Below are 20,246 nucleotides of genomic sequence, written 5' to 3'. Positions count from 1 at the left end.
AGAGGTCTACTGACAACAGGAGCTGGGTGAACAAAAGGGTGACCTGTACCCACACTGGTGCAGCCTCAAAATTAACCCCATTCCACTGTGATAGGAGTAGGTGCCAGCTGGTAGCTTTGTTGTACACTGCCCAGTTCTGGGTTACAGATCCAGGGAAGAATGAGAAGAGGATTTACCCAAGGTGGAAGGGTAGGTGTTGGAGGGGAGGAGAGAAGCAGGAACTTGGGGTTTTCTTTTTTGTGATGGGAGAGGGAGTAGAAACTGGGGAAAAAGCAAGGGGTGAAAGTAATTATGCTGCTGTGGGGTTGGGGGTGGGGTAAAGTAAACCAATTTTTCTCCTATTTCTTTTGTAAATAGATGTAAAAAAAAAAAAAAAAAATTAACAGACTATCTTACCTAAAGAACAAATGGAAAATAGTTGAGACAGTTTGTGTGGTTGACAACCTAATCCCCCTAAAGGTTGCCGAAATGTCAGATTCTTAACTTTCTCTATGCCACCATAACTGGAATATTATCAAGTCTAATACTTAATGCCACTTTATTCTTACCCCTAAGGCTAGACTAGCCCACATACTAAGCTAATAATTAGTCCTCACTACAAAAGGAAGCAAAGATAAATCTTACTGGATCAAAAGCAGTATTGTAATTGTTCTTATATTCCAACACTGATAATTTGATGTAACTCTCATACATATTTAAATAAATCAATGCATTCAAATTTGATTCTAAGCTCCAAACACAACATTTTGAACTCGTGCTTCCAGACAGGTAATGGCTAATACTTCCTAGAACTATTTCTTGACATCTATAAATTCTGCCTCATAACCCTAAGCTATGATTCCTATATGCTAAGTTTACATCTTTAGTCATAGCTCTTAAAATACAATATTTCCTGATAACATCAACCTGTAGATCCTTTCTCGCCTAAGTTTCAAAGTTGGTTTCAATTATTCAGTCAACCAACAAGTATTTAAAAAGAAAGTATTACACATTAGATGATGTAATTTCTGGGGATAAAAAGAAAAAGGAAAAAAAAAATCTCTGCTCTCAAGGAGTTTTTAAACTTGTAAAGGAGACAACGTGTATACAAACAGGCCTAAACAAAACACATATGTAGAATCAATACTGCTTTAGAGGGAAAGGTAATTAAATTAGCAACTGGAGAAGCCTGACAAAATCATCCTATTATAGGTGATATTTGACTGAAATTTGAAGGAAGTCAGGGATTTCAAGAAGTGGACATGAAAAAGGAAAGCAATCTAGACCAGGGACATGGAAAGTGGAGAAAGGAAATAAACCAATATGGTTTGATCACAGAGAGCAAAGGAACAGAGTAATGCATTAAAAGACTGAAAAAAAATAGGAAGGGGCCAAGTTTTAAAGTTTAATTTAAATACCAGAGTTTATATGGACATCTGACAACTTACTTCAAGTTTGGCAACTTTGTTAAAATCACTGTTTCTGAATATCTTAGCCTTAAATTGTCAGAAATGGATATTATTCTAACAGTTCTAATGACAACATTTACATAAAGAAATCCATCTATCAAAATCAAATATATACATACTTATTTACAATGTATTTGACAACAAATTATTAAAAGGAAAATCATTATATATTGATTGCCCTGAAGAATGATCAAAAAGGAAAACAGTCAAGTTGAAGTAAAGCTCTCCAACATTCTGGAGGTGAAGAAAATAATTGTTGTTTGTCCTTCATTGTTCAAGAAGACATTAGGAAGGTGATGCCAATGATTCTCAAGTGAATTGTTTTTAAATGAGACAGGTCTGTAGAAAGTCACCAGCCTCCCTTTCTCCCTTGGAGCCAGATAAGCGATTTCCCCCCAATTTATAGCATCAGAGAGTTGCCCAAAGCTAAGTGGATTACTTAGGTCATCATCCAGTACGTATGAGACTGAATTTAAACCCCAGATTTTTTTCCGATTTAAAATGTCAATTCTCTTTATTCACTATACCACATTACCTCTTAGTGCTTATGTGACTAAGCTTTCTGTGTTACTAGTGAACATTTAAAGTAGATAAAGCTTAACATCACTTTTAATCATTATAAAATACTCATCTGATTATTAGACTAAATCATGACATTTTAATATATTTCCTGTCAATTTTGCTATCCCTAAACAACAAATAAATTAACTATACATTCAAAAGATCATCCATAACCAAACACATACTGTGTATATTTAATGAACCTGATATCAGCAAAGTAGACAACACATAAAAAAAAATGAAGCTTGTTTAAATGTACTCAACAAATTATGAGCAAGATATTTCGACATTTTAAGAAATGGAAGCAATATTAACATGAAGGAATTGTATTGAAAGCATATGTCTACACATACCCACCAGTACACTAATTAACAGAACTAAATATTTAATTTTGAGGAATCACATAATCTGAATTAAAAGGTTTTTTAAAAATGTTTGTTGAAAGGCCTGGAAACTGATTTTGTTGAAAGGACTGGAACTGATGCTGGGTGAAATGAGCAGATACAGGAGATCATTATATACTTCAACAACAATACCATGATGATGATCAATTGTGACGGATGTGGCTATCTCCAGCAATGAGATGAACCAAATCAGTTCCAATAGAGCAGTAATGAACTGAACCAGCTACACCCAGCGAAAGAACTGAAATGAGTATGAACCACTACATAGAATTCCCAATCCCTCTATTTTTTTCTGCCTGCATTTTTTATTTCTTTCACAGGTTAATTGTATATTATTTCAAAGTCTGATTCTTCTTGTGCAGCAAAATAACTCTATGGACAGATATACATATATTGTATTTAACATATACTTTAACATATTTAACATGTATTGGTCAACCTGCTATCTGGGAGAGAGGATGGGGAGGAGGGGAAAAATTGGAACAAAAGGTGTTGCAACTGTCAATGCTGAAAAATTACCCATGCATATATCTTGTAGATAAAAAGCTATAATAAAAAAAAAAATGCTTGTTGAATTAAAAAAAAAAAAAACCCTTCAATGTTATCAAATACAACTATCTCTTTATAAAAGACACAAGGGAAAAAAATCTCCAAGCAAATGAATATTCCAAAAGCAAAAGTTATAATGAAGTAAAAATATGCCTTTATTAGGTATAGATATTGTAGCTGAATGATATACAAATATATACACACATCTATTTAATTTCAAACTATATCCTAAAAACAGAGTTCCCCTAGAAATTTATATTGAGCCCAAATATATATCCTATGCAATTTTTCTTTTAGAACTAAAGAAATATGTATTATTAAATTAAATATTCTACCAATGTCTCCAACTACTTATCAAAAAAACATTTGAAGAGAACAAAAAATGTTATTTCAGGGGGCACCTAGAGGGCGCAGCCCTGAACTCAGGAGGACCTGAGTTCAAATTTGACGTTAGACACTTAATGCTTCCTAGCTGTGTGACCCTGGGCAAGTTATTTAATTCCAATTGTCTCAGCAAAAAAGAAAAAAAAAGTTATTCCATGTACTACATACATAGTCTCTGTATCTCTTCCCTTCGAGAGATTCAGAGTACAATTCTATTCCCATAAATTACAAATATCCATCAAGAAAACTTTTCTTTGAGAGATTCTACAAGTCTAATATCATTTTTACATAAGTGAAGACTAAATAGAAATTCTGTTTAAACTAAAACAGAAATTTATGCACCAGTTAAAGTTGGAGTTTTGAGTTGTTTCAGTAAATGCTTAAAATCCTAACATTATAAATTAACAAATCAATAAACTACAAAAAAAGGGAAAAACATCCAAATCTGCTTAAAGATGAAAAACAATGCTAATGGAAAACTTTTACTTAAAACAAGAATAACAAAAATCAAAGAATACATTTCACTCATATAAAAAGAACAAACAAAAAAGCAGCTTATTTAATTAGCTGCTGTTGTAATATGTATGTTGGGGAATAGCCAATGTAAATTCTCTAGGCCCAGACAGAAATTAGAAAGGACTTTAAAAGGATTTTATTTGATCTTAGGAACTTCTTGTATTGAATGGGGGTGAAGAGTGACATGTTTAGACTGGGGTAAAAAATGTATACTAACATGCTCCATATCCACATCCTCTCTAGCATGTCAGTTTCCTTTTCTGTCATGTTAACTAACATGACAGAATTTGATAGGTATAAGGTAATATCGCATAGTTTTAATTTGTACTTCACTAGCACTTTTTCATAATTATTGATAGTTTGATTTCTTCTTCTCAAAGCTACCTATAAATTATTTTCAAAATAAGATTTATTCTACTCCACAGTCATATCTCTTCTAAAAGTCACTGATTCTAAAATTTCAGTTTTTATGGTTTGCATGCACACAAATTTTAAATAATTTGTCATTCATTTATCATATTAAATTACTAGCACAGAAAATTAATTGTATTATAGGTCTAATTTTTCCATTTTATTTGTTGCAATGATAGAAAATCTAAACTTTAAAAGAACCAATAAGGAAATTGCTGTGGGAAAGTTAACACTTTTAAAATAGACTTCATAAAGTTTATAATTTTCACAAAGAATGAGTTAAAAGCTACAATTTCACACAGAAATGCTACAAGTATAATGCAACCTTTACAAAGAAATGCTATAAGTGTATTGTAAAGTTACTATAGCACCTTTTGTTCTGAATATATTAAGTAAATATAAAAATATAAATTTATAAAAATATAAAAATTTATAAAAATATATAAATTATATAAAAATATATAAATTTATTAAAAATATATAAATTATATAAAAATTATATAAATTTATAAAAAATATACATTTATAAAAATATAAAGTCATTTTTTACAATTTCACACTGGAAGAAAGAGTGACTTTTAGGTTTTTACTTAACACATTTCTATATTTCACTAACTAAACAGAATCTTTTCCTTATATAATCCCATTCAATACCAAGAGATTTATCCTAACCAAATTATAAAATATAAATGTAATGAAATATTATTGTGCTAAAAAAAAAAAAAAAAAAAAAAACCATGACCTCAGCCATGATTTCAAAAGATCACCTCCTCAAAGAGAAGTGATGGATTGAAGATTAAGTAAAGAACATTATATAATTCCCCCAAAGTGGGAATTTGGTTTGTTTGATTATGCCTATTTAGTAGGAGAGATTTATTTTCTTTTTTCATTCAATAGAGGGGGGTTTTATTGTTCAGTTTTTTCCAGACCTGGCAGACTATTCATAATCCCATTTCAGGTTTTCTTCATAAAGATAATCAAATGAATTGCTATTTCCTTATCCAGCACATTTTAGAGAGCAGGAAATTTAGCTAAAATTTATCTTGGGTCACATACCTAGTAAGTGTGTGAGGTCAGATTTGAACTCAGATTTTCCTGACATAAGGAGTAGCATTCTACCTACGAAGCCACCTATTTACCCCACAGAGTGAGGTAATCAGACCAAAATTTGATGCTTTTTAATTTGGGGAAAAAGATAAAGACAAAAATAAAGTTTTGTAAAATAATAATAATAATAAATGATTGTCCTAAATAATTATAATAAAGGAAATATAAAGTAAATGCTTTTAGAGTAAAAAATAAATTTTAATAAAGTGGTCATAAACAAAAGTAATCCTGTGTTTATAAGCATTTAAACAAATTTTGAAATTAGAAACAAAATTGAAATTATATTTCTGTGTTTTATTTCTCAAAACTCAGGAAATTCAAATGGTTAAGAATTCTGTAGGGATGCACCACTTGAAGATACCACAGGGTGACACCCTTGTCACACAAATAAAAATAAACAGTTTCTTTTTGAAACTAAAACTTTTGAGTCTTTAAAAATCTGGTTTTTGTGACTTCAAAATATTTTCATGTGTGTGTGTGTGTGTGTGTGTGTGTGTGTGTATGTAAAAGAAAGGGAGAAGAAAAGAGGGAAGAGAAAAAGAAATAATAGAGAAAAGAAGGGGGGGAAAAAAGACTAGGTTATGTATGACATTACAAACTATTTTGGTGACTAATACAAAGGCACCTAAAATGTATTTAATAGAGTTTTCTGAACTTAAGCAGAAAAATTAAAACATATAATACCGATTAATTCCTGTTGGTATTGCTCTAATTTTGAAAAAGAATTTGTATATTACAAAATTGATTTTACTTTAATCTACAATACTTTCAGTAAACATTTCAATACTTTATCACTAGATATTATTTTGTCAAAATAAGAGGATGTGGATTATAAGCAAATAACCATGTTGAAAGATAGGTTTCAAAATTATAAAACTCAAATTTTAAATTTTTATGATCTCAGAAAACAATGTAAAAGCTTCCCAGAGTCTATGAAAAAGTTATTAACTTCAAATTTAAACCTATTCACTGCAAACATGAAACAACTTCATAAATTGTTAAGTATTGTAGGTAATATTAGGCATCTGGTAGGTTCTGGAAAAAAAATCTGAGTTCAACAATACCTGTTATAATACAAATAAATGATTTTTATTAACTTTACTCTGAAATTTAAACATTTACTATTAATATCTATATTTCTATTTTGTCATTGTGTTAACTGTTTTTCAATCTCAAATCCTTTACACTATCAATTCAGAGGCATTTCTGAGATTTGGTTCCTTTAAATAGTTTATTTGTCTGTAAAGTTTCATGTTTCTCTCTAGCAAAGGTGCTATGTTAAACAAATGATCAGTAATTTCAGATGTTGGACCATTCATCAAGTCAACAGGTTCACTTAATCCTCACTGTAATACTGGAATATCATTTCTCTCTGAATTAATACCATTAAATTGAATTTATTGTTATAATACAAGTGTTATGGTATTATAACAAAGATTCTTCCAAGGAATAAGTTTACTTAGATTGTTAGTTCAATTAATGACTGAAATGTTATGGATGCCAAATATTATATTGAATATCAATAGACTATCATGCCTAATGTTTGAAAAAGTATTGTCATGAACAGCAAGATAAATTTTTTTTAAAGTTTCCTAATTTAGCACAATCTACAACAAATACTATGAAAGAGAATCCCAAACAAAATTAAATACAATTATTTTCTGAGCCTTATTAAAAAAAAAGTCAACAAGATAGATCTTTTTTAAAAGGTTCTTATTGTTATCAAACTGTGCATACCCTTTGATCCAGCAGTGTTAATACTGGGCTTATCTCCCAAAGAAATCTTAAAGAAGGGAAAGGACCCAAATGAGCAAAAATATTCGTGGCAGCCCTTTTTGTAGTGGCAAGAAACTGGAAATTGAATGGATGGCCTTCAATTGGAGAATGGCTGAATAAATTATGATATATGAATATTATGGAATATTATTGTTCTGTAAGAAATGACCAACAGGATGATTTCAGAGAGGCCTGGAGAGACTTACACGAACTGATGCTGAGTGAAATGAGCAGAACCAGGAGATTCTTATAGACAGCAACAAGATTATACGACGACGATCAATTCTGTTGGACATGGCTCTCTTCAACAAGAGTTGATTCAAACCAGTTCCAATTGTTCAGTAACAAAGAGAGCCATCCGCACCCAGAGGGAGGACTATGGGAACTGAGTGTGGACCACAACATAGCATTTTCACTCTTTCTGTTACTCTTTGCTTGTATTTTTGTTTTCCTTCTCAGGGTTTTTTCTTTCTTTCTAGATCTGATTTTTCTTGTGTATACATATATTGGATTTAACATATACTTTAATATATTTAACACGAATTGGACTACCTGCCATCTAGGAGAAAGGGTGGGGGGAAGGAGGGGAAAAGTTGGAGCAGAAGGTTTTGCAAGGGTCAGTGCTGAAAAATTACCCATGCATATGTTTTGTAAATAAAAAGCTATTAAAAAATTAAAAAACAAAAATAAAAAGTTTCTTTTTGTTGTTTGTTTTGTTATAAAGAGGCAATTGGGATTGAGCAATTTGCCCAGAGTCACATAGCTAAAAAGTGTGAAGTGTCTGTATTTGAACTCAAGTCCTCCTGAATTCAGGGCCAGTGCTCTATCCACTGAGTCATCTAGCTGTCCCTAAAAGGTTCTTTTCTAAGAAATGAGTCATACATGAACTCATGCTAAGTGAAGTGAGTAGCACCAAGAGAACATTGTACATAGCAACAAGATTATATGATAATCAATTTTGCTGGACTTGAGTCTTCAACAGCAAGGTGATTCAGGCCAGTTCCAATGATCTTTGATGGAGAAAGAGCCAGATGCATCCAGAAAGAGGACTACGGGGACTGAGTATGGATCACAGCATAGCATTTTCACTTTTGTTGTTTTTGTTGTTTGCTTGCATTTTGTTTTTATTTCTCCTTTTTTTCCCCCTTTTGGAGCTTATTTTTCTTGTGCAGCATAATTGTAGAAATATGTATAGAAGAATTGCACGTGTTTAACATATATTGGATTATTTGCTGTCTAGGGAACAGACTGGGGGAAAAGAAAGGAGAAGGAAAATCTGGAATACCCGATTTTGCAAGGGTGAATATTGAAAATTATATAGGAGTTTTGAAAATAAAAAGCTTTTTGTAAAAAAAGAAATGAGTCAGCATAAGATACCGAGTTCCTAATTTCATTTGGTTCAAAAATTTCAAGAAAAGAGTATAAAGTTGTATATAGTTTGCAATTCAATTTTTTCTAATTCCCCTATTTCTTCATAATTTAATGACAAATTCACACTGTAATGTGCTCTTTAAAAATTAATAAAGTATGCCACCTTCTTTGCAAAATTAATTATTCACAAAATGCTCCTTGCTATTCTGCCTTCTGTCTTCCACTTCTCTACTATCACCAAACTATTACTATGACTAAAACTATCACTGAACTAGTATTTAAAATATTAAATAACTAGTGACCAACTGCTATCACCTCAAGTCTGGCAAGCAATAAATAAATCAGAGGCACAGAAAGTCATATAGTCTTTTGCACTCTGTTCTGATGAACAATTAATACGGAGTAAAAATATTACAAATGTGCATTATACCTTACTAGATATAGCTGGTGGAACAGAGGATAGAGTACAGAGAACTAGAGCCAGAAAGACTTAAAATTCAATATTTGCCCTCAAATATTTAACTGTTTGACCTAGGCAAGCTACTTGACTTTTACTTAGCTAAGTTTCACTATATAAATGTTCATTCTTTCTCCCCCCCACATAGTGATTATATTTTAAAACCCTTTAAAAATAAAAAAGCAAAAGAAAACATAACGACTCTCTTAAATATGCAATTACTCAATGATTTTATACAAATATTTTTCTTAAAACATAATTCCCTCATATAGCTAAACATTCATTTATAACTTTAATTTCAGTTTACTTATATATGACCTAAGATACTTTGGTATAACATAAAAAATGAATTTGTAATAACAGTAAACAATAAGTAAATGTTGATCTTGAAAACTGAAGATATTTGTACCATACTGTTACTTAGTGAATTCAAATCATGAGATATCAAGAGTATATTTTTTAAGTAACTGAATATAACATACTTAAGATAAAATAATGTCCATTGTTTTCAATTTAATATAGATGTAATTTTTAATGTTAGATTCTAGCTTTAAAACAAAAATTTTTATTTGTCAAAGTGAACTTGTAATGGAATTTAAGTTAAAATAAGTAATGCCCTTTAAAAATACTAATAATCAATATTATAAGTTGTTTCTTTTTTAAGCACTAACTTAAGTCCCAACTAAATCTTACTCAAGACTTTTCTTACAATTAAAATATAATTTTATTTTTAGAATAAGACATGCCTAAATTGAAATCTCTTTCATTGATTTTCCTCCAGAATTTATATACTCTGGTAGCCCAGTTTGATTACTGTCACCATTTCATATTGTTCCCTCCATTCCCACTCTGCACTTTCTCTCTTCTGTCATGCAAAAACAGCTATTCAAAAGAATCTTACATAGTACATAACAAAGTTTTTAAAGATTAAATTCAGATGGAGAAAAGTGAGATGTTTTTATTAATGATTACTAATATTTCATTGACACACGTATAGCACACATATATATATATTCATATCACATGCCTCATGCAATATTCACATGTTCATCAATCCCATTCATAAGGGAATTCTTTATATGCTCTTAATTAAAAAGGGATATTGAAGCATTTCTTATTAAGATAGTCTGCATATAAAAACGATGGACTTACAGATTAACAAAACTTTTAACATTTTGTGGGGAGAAAATCTTTACCATTTTTCCAATTATATCAAAGAAATAAATTTCAAAAGCAACACATATACGTAATCTTTAATCATATACTTTTTTTGTATAATAATTCTGTTAAGAGTAGCAATACTGTACAATGGCGAACTGTTAATGACTTAGCTATTCTCATCAATACAATGATCCAAGACAATTCCATAGGACTAATGATGAAGCATAATATCCATCTCCAGAGAAAGAACTGATATTGTTAAAGTACAGACTGAAGCACACTATTTTTCACTCTCTTACTTTTATTCTTTCTTTTTTTTTTGAGTCTTCTTCAACAAAAATTACTAATATGGAAATATTTTACAGTGATTGCATAAGTATAGCCTATGATTGCTTATCATTTCAGGCAGTGTGGAGGAGAGAGATGGAAAGAGGGATAGAATTTGGAACTCAAAACTTTAAATAATTTTTTTCTTATTTGAAAAAAGTAATTCTGTTAAATTAGGTGTGTGTATTCCTAATTGGGAGATCTACTGTGACAGTAGCATAGCCCCAACTATAAACTCCAATAATATATAAAAAGCAAGATTGAAAGGAAAAAGATGTTAAGCATACATAAAAATAAATTGTTCCCCTAAATTGCATTTTGCAGATGCATAAAAAATTTGTGTCTATGATTTATACTAAATTAATTTATAAATATCTGATATTAGTTTTGACTGAATGTATGTACATAAATCAAAAACATCTTGATTTAGTCACTCTTTGGCACGTATCCTGTTCTGGCAAACTGGAGTAGAAAAAAAAGAAAAAATGAAAGGAGGAAAATATGAAAGAAAATGATTAAGATATATTGGAGGTCTTTTTGAAGACAATACTATATGTACATAATAAAAATCTATTCCTCCCCCCCAAAAAAAAACTAAAAATCTACATGAATAGACAATTATTAGAGATACTATTTATGTCAGAAGATTAAGAAAAATCTAATCCTGGCTGATTACTTCCTACCCAGGAGCAATACAAGTAGCAGCAATACAACTCTCCAGATAGGTGGCGCAGTGGAGAGAGTACCAGGCTTGGAGTCAGGAAGACTCTTCTTCCCAAATTCAAATCTGGCCTCAGACACAAACTAGTTGTGTGACCCTGGGCAAGTTACTTAACCCTGATGGCCTCAGTTTCCTAATCTAATGGAAACAACAAACCAATATCTCTGCCAAGAAAGTCCCATATTGGGATATGGCATAACAAAGAATTGAATTGAACTAAACATTAACAAAAAATTACTTTCTTGATATTCTTCTCTCTATATCTGTTACACTGTTTTTTCATGATTTTCCTTCTATCTGTATGGTCTTTCTTGGATCTTCAACCAAGATGATCACCTTCTATGGGTGTCCAACAAAGCTCTACTCTGTGACCTCTTCTCTTCTTCCTTTATACTGTTTCACTTGGCAATTTCATCAGATCCATGGATTCAATTATCACCTCTATACAAATGGTACTACTCATTTACTTATTGCAGTTCCAACCTATAATGTCTCAGAAAGTCCCTAGAATAGTGAGAGGCTAATTGTGAGAAGTAGCTAACATGCATTAGAAGTAGAAGTTTTACAAAGTCTTCTAGACCCCAGGGGAGCTCTTCTATCCACCACCCCAAGCTATGATTTAAATAGCAGCTTTCTTAAGCAGTAATTTTTCTTAAATAGTAGCAGTGATGGTCTTAAAAGAGAAATGAAGACCCATACTGAGAACAATGGACGGATTTAAAACAACTGAGCAATATAAAGAGAGATCAGAAAATTATAATGATAAAAACAAATTTTAGAATTCTTAATTCTGAAAGTGTATTATTTGTAGGTCAGATAAAGAGTATAAGCATCCCTGGGTTTAACTGTGGTGGAGGGAGACTGAAAAGCTAGGACTGAAGGAAGACCTTTTGGGGAAGAGAGCTTCAGAAAGAAGGAAAAAGCATTTATTAAATGCCAGACTGTTTAAGCACTTTACAAATATTATCTCATTTCATCACATATGTTACTAATAACAATTCTGTAAAGTAAGTGCTATTTCTATGTTACAGTTGAGGAAACTGAGGCATACAAAAGTTAAGTGATTTGTTCAGTAATTATCTGAGGCTAAATTTAAACTCAGGGTTTCCTAAGTCTAGGCCCAGTGCTCTACCCACTGTGTCTCTCACCTAGCTGCTTCTGAGATAGGTACTAACAATATCAAAAGTAGTTTGAAAAAAATTAAGTGAGATAAGACCCTCAGACATGGCAATTAAAACTTCACTCTTCAACATCACAGGTGAGTAGGAGAATTTTTAAAAACAAGCCTGCAAAGGATTGATGGGAGTAAGGGAGCGGGTAGGAAAAGAGCAAGTGGAAGGCAGTGTTGACAAGGAGTTTTCAAGGAGTCTGGCTTCCAGAATTGAATGATTTTTCTGGTTAGTGATCTTAAATGGAGTACAGGTTTCTGAGTGCCAACTTTCTTAGAAAAATCCCAACATTAACATGCTTTTGGAGGTTATGTTTTATAAAATTAGAAGGAAGTGGGACCATCTGGATAGTGCCTATCTGTAAAATTAATTCATCTTTTAGTCAATGAAAAGATTGAAACAGTCTCAAGATAATAATAAATTTCTTACATACAATTCTAGCCTGAAAGTCGTGTCTTGCAAAGTATGCAAGAGGTTATTATATTTTTGCAGTCTACAATGATGTTACTTATTTTCCAACCATTTCCTTTCATATTTTGTACATATCAATAATCTGGGCTCCATAAACTTTCTGGAATTTCTGGTGGCAATAAGCTGATCTTGAATTGCCTTCATGAACCCTGTCATACATTGTATGAGAGCTTATTATCTCCAATTCCCAGAGCTCTCCCACAGTCTTTATAAAGCAAAGTCTTATTGGCAGTCAAGTTGTAGGGACTAACCTATGGCTAATTTATCAATTACATCTAGAACATTCTTAAAATTTACTACCTGTGATCTATATAATTCAAAGAGATACATTGGGAATGGGATTCTTCTCACTATTTCCCCAAGAAAACGAAAAGGGAAAAATAATTCAGTTTTTTCTGTTTTGCAACATAGTCATCACAATTGTCTAGCTACCATTATCTGTTTAGTACATTTAAAGAATTTATATTTTTTCTTCATATTATCTCATTATTTATCTCAAAAATGAAATCCTAAAGACTTAAATTTTTATGGGAAGAAATGCATCATTCTATAAAAGCAATTTAAAGGATTACTTCATGACTATTTGTGATCACTAACTTATAATTTAATTAAGCAGTGGATTCGTAGTATTATCAGTAATTTTAGTTAATTCCAATGCAATATTTTTACTACATTCATTTAATAAGGACAATCTAGGTTATGCTATAGGAAAAACAAATCCAAATAAATATTCAAAAAAAGAATCTAGTTTTTAAGCATTTTTCCATGTAAATTAAATTCTGAAAAAACAAGATAATGAAAAATTAATTATGTAAATAGAGTTATAATGAATAGCAGAAATAAAAATTCAAAAGCATATAGAAACTTGGAAAACATTGAGCCTCTCAATTATATATTAATATATTCACATCAAATTTTAAATTCTTTTAGTTTAATTATATTTTAAAACTATTACCTCAGTTTAAATTCCATAATAATTGAAATAGTTAATTTCAAAATTTTAAGAGCTTGAAAGGAAAAGCAACACTTAAAATAATAGTAACAATTTAGCGGATAACAATAATCAACTAAATTACTAATTTATTTGTATATTTCTAATTACTTCTATATTTCTCTTAATGCCAGCTGAAATGATACATCCCTAACCAAAGTCCAGGAAACTTTGTAATATTAAAAATTTCTTTTTTTCTTTAAAAGAAATACTTTCAAAAACAATGAAAACTAAAGCCTACACTATAAATATTTTTAGTTAAAAAAGTTAAGTCTGCAGATAAAGGGAAATAACTACTTTCTTTTACAAATTTCCAGTTTTTCAACCTATTCCTTTTTATCCAGCTTTATGCTGATCTAGAACTAAAAGAAAAACTAGTTTCAGTGGTTGATTATACCACCTGAATTACAGAAGAAAGTACAGCCAAAATGCATAACATGATAATACTGTTTCCCTAACTAACATAAACTACTATTTACTAGATGTTACAAAAAAGTTAGCAACAATTTAAAGGGGAAAAAAATCCCTAGAACCAATCAAAAATAATAATTAAATGTCAGAATGAAAAAGGGTAAAGAGATGTTATAATAAAGGGAGGAAGAATGAAGTCCAGACTTAAAAGGATAGATGAGTGTCATATCTTTGTTATTCCTTTGAAATAAATTCAGGAATAATTTAATAAACAAAAAATATTAAGTGCCTACCATGTAATAAGCACTGTGCATTACTTCTTTATTACTGTCAAGGGGACCACTATAATTCCAAATACCCAGTTTTACAAACTTACTATCATCCTCAACTCTTCTCATTCACCTTACATTTCCAAACAATTATCTAATCTTGCCATTTCTATATCCACAATATCTTATATATGCCCCTTCTCTCTTCTCACAGTCAGACACATTCTGGATCTTGTCACTAGCCTCTCTTTTCTCAAGAGTTCCCCCCACCAATCCATCTCCACTCGACTCTCCTTTATGTTCTCTTTAAAATGTACTAGCCTATTTCTTATTCATCAGGCACAGTGCTCTAACACTAGCTTCTTGCTTTTGAACCGACTATTCCACATGTCTTAGAACACTATCTGCTCACCAGTACCTCCTGGAAATCCTTAGTTTCTTTCCAAGCTGACCTCAAGTTCATCTATTGCAGGAGGTCTTCCCTGATCCACCACCATCTCCCTATACCAACAAGCCCTGCCCCGTCTCCCTGCCCCAGTTATTAATACTTTGCTTTTCAAGATTACCTTTATAAGTTTTGTTTTAATTTTTATTTTCAATTCCAAATTATCTTCCTCCCTCCAATCCCTCCCAGACACTTTGAAAAGGCAAAAAATACAATACCCACCATACATATGAATATACAGTGTACATCTAACATAATATATACTGAAGTCATACAAAATATATTTTCACAGCAACCCTGTTGAGAGAAAAAAAAAAAAAAACACAAAGAAAAGAATGCTTCAATCTGAGCTCTAACTTTATCAGTTCTCTATTTAGAGATAGATGGCATTTTTCACACAAATCCTTTAGCATTGTTGTTGATCATAGTTGCTAAGGTTTCTACAGCTAACTATTGTTATAATATTGCTGTTACTATGTATAATGTTTTGCTGGTTCTGCTTAATTCACTTTTCATCAGTTCATGTCTTTCCAGATTTTTCTGAAACCATTTTCAACATTTTTTATAGCACACTATTCCATCAAAATCATACAACATTCATTGACCAATTGATGAGCATCCTCTTAGTTTCCAATCCTTTGAGTGTTTTGTGTGTGAATGTGTATTTTTGTGTACTTGTGTGTGTGTATGTAACCGTACATACATATGTTGTCTCCCCCATTAGGGTATTACTGCTTTAAGGACAAAGACAATCTTGCTCTTGATTCTCTATCAGAGGATCCTTAATGAATATTTATTGATTGAATTATCATCATCATAATGAAAAAGAATGACAGATAATTTCTGACAATGTTCCTTCTAAGCTGAAAAGGTACAATGCCATACAGTAGCTGAGATGCTCCCTCACACACTTATTTGTGACTATATACCTGAAATTTTATTTTAAAAACTGCTGATACTATCGCTATTTACAAATTGTTTTTGCTTTTCTTTTACTGAAGTTCTAATTAATTTATCAATTGCCTGTAGATTGATACAATTAGGATGTAAATGATTTGCTTATAGTCATCAGTGACAAAGACCTGAATGTATGTGAAATAGAAGCAGAGTTCCTTTGTAAGATAACATCACCATCAAGAAAGCAAAGGAAAAGCAACCACGTAAAATAATCACTATTTTGTTGTTATTCAGTTGTTTTCAGAAGTATCCAACTCTTTCTGAGCCCATTTGGAGTTTTCTTGGCAAAGATACTACAATAATTTGCCATTTTCTTCTCTAGGTCATCTTACAGATGAGAGAAATGAGGCAAACACGATTAAGTGATTTGCACAATGTTATATGACTAATTAATAAATAAATGTGGTCACATTTGAACTGTCTTCCTAACTCTGGGTTCAATGCTCTATTAGTACCATTTAGCTGCCCTAAATAGTACTAACAATGTGATTGTTATGAATAAAGTGTAATCAATTTTATTGTAGCATTTAATTAATAAAATCAAACATAAGCATATTTTCAATTTTCATTGAAAATATTCATATTTGACATATTAACAGTTGTTTTATAAAAATTATCTGCCCAGAAGTCTGAACAGTTATAAATTTTAAAAAATTTAAGGTAACATTTATATTACAAACAAGTTAAAAGCACAAAGAAATACTTTTGAAACAGGCCACTTTACCATGAGAAAACAACAGCAAAGAAAACTATTAAATGAACAATAATAAATGCTGCCCACAGATATGGGCCACTGAAATTGTCAAACAATCCAAATCATCAGGACAGAGTCTGTGAAATACAAGGATAGAATCAAAAGGTTTTCCATGGTGAGACTCACATGAATTCAGGCAACAATATATCAATAAAAAACTATGGATGTTTACAAAAACTAAGGGCTTTGTGAAAAAAAATTCAAAATATAATCTTTGCCTCCAGAAATTACTGAAAGGTTATTATTAACTAAGACTTGTTACTCAAGAAGATTACTCACAGAAACTGAAGAAGCTCTGCCACCTATTATAAAATGCAAGTTGGAAAAAAGTAGCAATTCCCTGAAAAACAAAGGCCAGAATTATATACAAAAAGTTCACAAACTAACAGACAACAAATCTCTATACCTCAAAATACCTTTGAGAAATCAACAAACTGAATGGAAATCAGATCATAATCGTAGCTGCAACTGTTGTCCACAAAAAATGCCTGGTGTTTCATAAAAATTTAAGACCAACTTTTAATACCTGTCACCACACAAAACTCATAATTCCCAGCTTTTGTGGCGTAAAGGGTTGATCAACCAAAAAAGACTTACCTCTCTGGGAAAAAACAAATCATACAGAAATAAAAGGAGATACATATCATGCCATTTTTCTATAGGACAATTCCAGAGTTTTAATATGTTTTCAGAGCCAGCATACAGAAGATAAACTTGGACCCCAAAACTTTAAGTAAAAAAGTAGTCACTCTATCCAACTGTGCAATCCTCTATATATCATTAGCTATAAAGAATAATAAACTGCATAAAGACTTATATCTGGACCATTTCTATCTTAATTCCATTTTTTAAAATGAGAATAAGATTAAAAAAACAAATTATATTCATATTATATCTTAATATTTGCAAAGTACTTTCCACACAAAATCCCTGCAAGATATGAAGAAAAGATGCCTACAGTGCCACAGATCAAAAGTGTCAAACGTGTGGTCCCCAAAACGCCCCTGTGCAAATTTAACAAGACTAAAATATAATTGGAAAATGCTTAATAAGATAAACAAAAATACAATATAAGATAGTGTTAATTTATGTTTTTTAAGCTAACATGCAACCTGCAAGGATCTGTTGCTAATTGAGCTTCACACAAACATGATTTGCCATTACACTATGCGATAATTTTCTCAGCTCTCTGACCTACGCATCTATTACCTGGTTTGAACTGAAAAGAATAATGTGCTCTTATTTGCCATTTGGGTTCATCCCATCCTCTTGTCAGTAATTAATAAGACCATTCTGAGTTCCTATTCATTTCTCACCATTCACAGAATAGAAAAAACTGTGGCAGGTTTATACCTGAAGTGGTTAAAGAAAGGAAAAGCAGACCAGGTATGAAGCTAAAAACTGAGTTAATAAAATCAATCAGTGAGGGACACTCACTTTCAAATTAGTGATTTCAAGTAAGTGATATCACTAGGGCAGTCTTGAAGGAAATGAAATGACATATCAATGAAAAGTAGATATTATAAATTATCTACCTAACCCAAAAGGAACTAACTAAAAGATAGACTTATGAAAGTTCTAGGACAGAAAGATGAAGATGGAAATTAATAATTATGCTGGGAAAAATCAGGATCTAAAAATATTTAAATAGACTAGTCTACCTATTAAATTACATATACAGAGTGGAGTCAAGATAGTAGAAAGAAGCCAAGAACTTGTAAGAGCTCTCTTCTGTTTCCCTTAGAAACTACATTAAGACAAGTCTCTAAAAGAATTCTGGAGTGCCAGAATCCACAAAAAGACAATTAAACAATTTTTCCAGACGAGAACTTAGAAAGCTTCAGGAAAGATCTGGCTCACTGTGCAGAAGGGAAGCTTAAACCCAACATAGGCCTTATATGAGCAAGTCAGCAGGAAGTTCTTAGCCATAGCACAGATCAGCAACAGTTCAGTGATCCTAGCTCAATAGACCAGTAGACCATAAGCCAGTTGTGAAGCTTCCAGCCCCAGAGTAACAAGAAAATTATCAGTCACAGAATCCAGGGCACAATAGGATTACTAAACCATAACCACCTCTGTGCAATGGTACCTCAGGCACCAAAGGAGAAAATCTGTGATCAAGTGCCCCAAATGCATGAAACTAGAGACAGTGCCTTCTGTGCACCAGGAGTAGAGTTTAGCTTTAGGAAAACAGGGACACTAATACATTGTTGGTGGAATTGTGAATACCATCCAACCATTCTGGAGAGCAATTTGGAACTATCCTCAAAAAGTTATCAAACTGTGCATACCCTTTGATCCAGCAGTGTTACTACTGGGCTTATATTCCAAAGAGATCATAAAGAAAGGAAAAGGAGTTGTATGTGCACGAATGTTTGTGGCAGCCCTCTTTGTAGTGGCCAGAAACTGGAAACTGAGTAGATGCCCATCAATTGGAAAGTGGCTGAATAAATTGTGGTATATGAATATTATGGAATATTATTGTTTGGTAAGAAATGACCAACAGGATGATTTCAAAAAGGCCTAGAGAGACTTACATGAACCGCTGCTGAGTGAAACGAGCAGGGCGAGGAGATCATTATATACTTCAACAACAACACTATATGAGGACCAATTCTGATGGACCTGTCATTCTCAGCAATGAGATGAACCAAATCAGTTCCAATGGAGCAGTAATGAACTGAACCAGCTACAACCAGCGAAATAACTCTGGGAGATGACTAAGAACCATTACATTGAATTCCCAATCCCTATTTTTTGCCCACCTGAATTTTTTATTTCCTTCACAGGTTAATTGTACAATATTTCAGAGTCCGATTCTTTTTGTACACCAAAATAACAGCTTGGTCATGTATACTTATTGTGTATCTAATTTATATTTTAATGTATTTAACATATATTGGTCATCCTGCCATCTGGGGGAGGGTGTGGGGGGAAGGAGGGGAAAAATTGGAACAAGAGATTTGGCAATTGTCAATACTGTAAAGTTACCCATACATATAACCTGTAAATAAAAGGCTATTAAAATAAAATTTTTTTAAAAAAAGAGTTTAGCTTTTAAAAATGAACAAAAAAACCCCAAAAAAACAAAAACAGAAGAGCTCTGACCATAAAAGCTAATTAAAAGAGATTACCAAAGACCATAAAGTAGTATTAATATTAAACATATATGCACCAAGTGGTACATAGCATACAAATTCTTAAAGAAGTTTAAAGTGAGTTACAGGAAAAAACAGATAGCCAAATTATACTAGCTGAGGAACTTCAATCTCTCCCTCTCAGAACTAGATAAATCTGACCACAAAATAAACAAGAAAGAAATAAAGAAGGTAAATAGAATTTTGGAAAAGGTAGATATGACAAAACTCTGGGGGAAAAAATGAATAGAAATAGAATAGAAATAGAAAATAAAAATTTTATGTAACAAAGGACCATGGAAAGAGAGATTAAAAATTAATTATAAACTAAATAATTTAATCCTAAAAAGAATAAGTCAAAAAAACAAATAAAAAAAAAACAATAAATAATTTCATCAATGAGAATGACAATAAAGACACCATACCTAAATTTATGGGATGCAGCCAAA

At 31.6% G+C, this 20,246-nt stretch overlaps 1 protein-coding gene across 2 annotated transcripts in view; it reads right to left on the bottom strand.

Moving 5' to 3' along the window:
• TDRD3 (tudor domain containing 3) overlaps positions 1-20,246 on the bottom strand; it is a 160,181-nt gene that overhangs the window by 119,429 nt on the left and 20,506 nt on the right. The gene's annotated exons all lie outside the window — the stretch shown is intronic.

The sequence above is a fragment of the Sarcophilus harrisii genome, chromosome 3, assembly GCF_902635505.1.
Source record: "Sarcophilus harrisii chromosome 3, mSarHar1.11, whole genome shotgun sequence".
Classification (NCBI taxonomy): Eukaryota; Metazoa; Chordata; class Mammalia; order Dasyuromorphia; family Dasyuridae; genus Sarcophilus; species Sarcophilus harrisii.
This window is presented reverse-complemented; position numbering and strand designations above follow the sequence as displayed.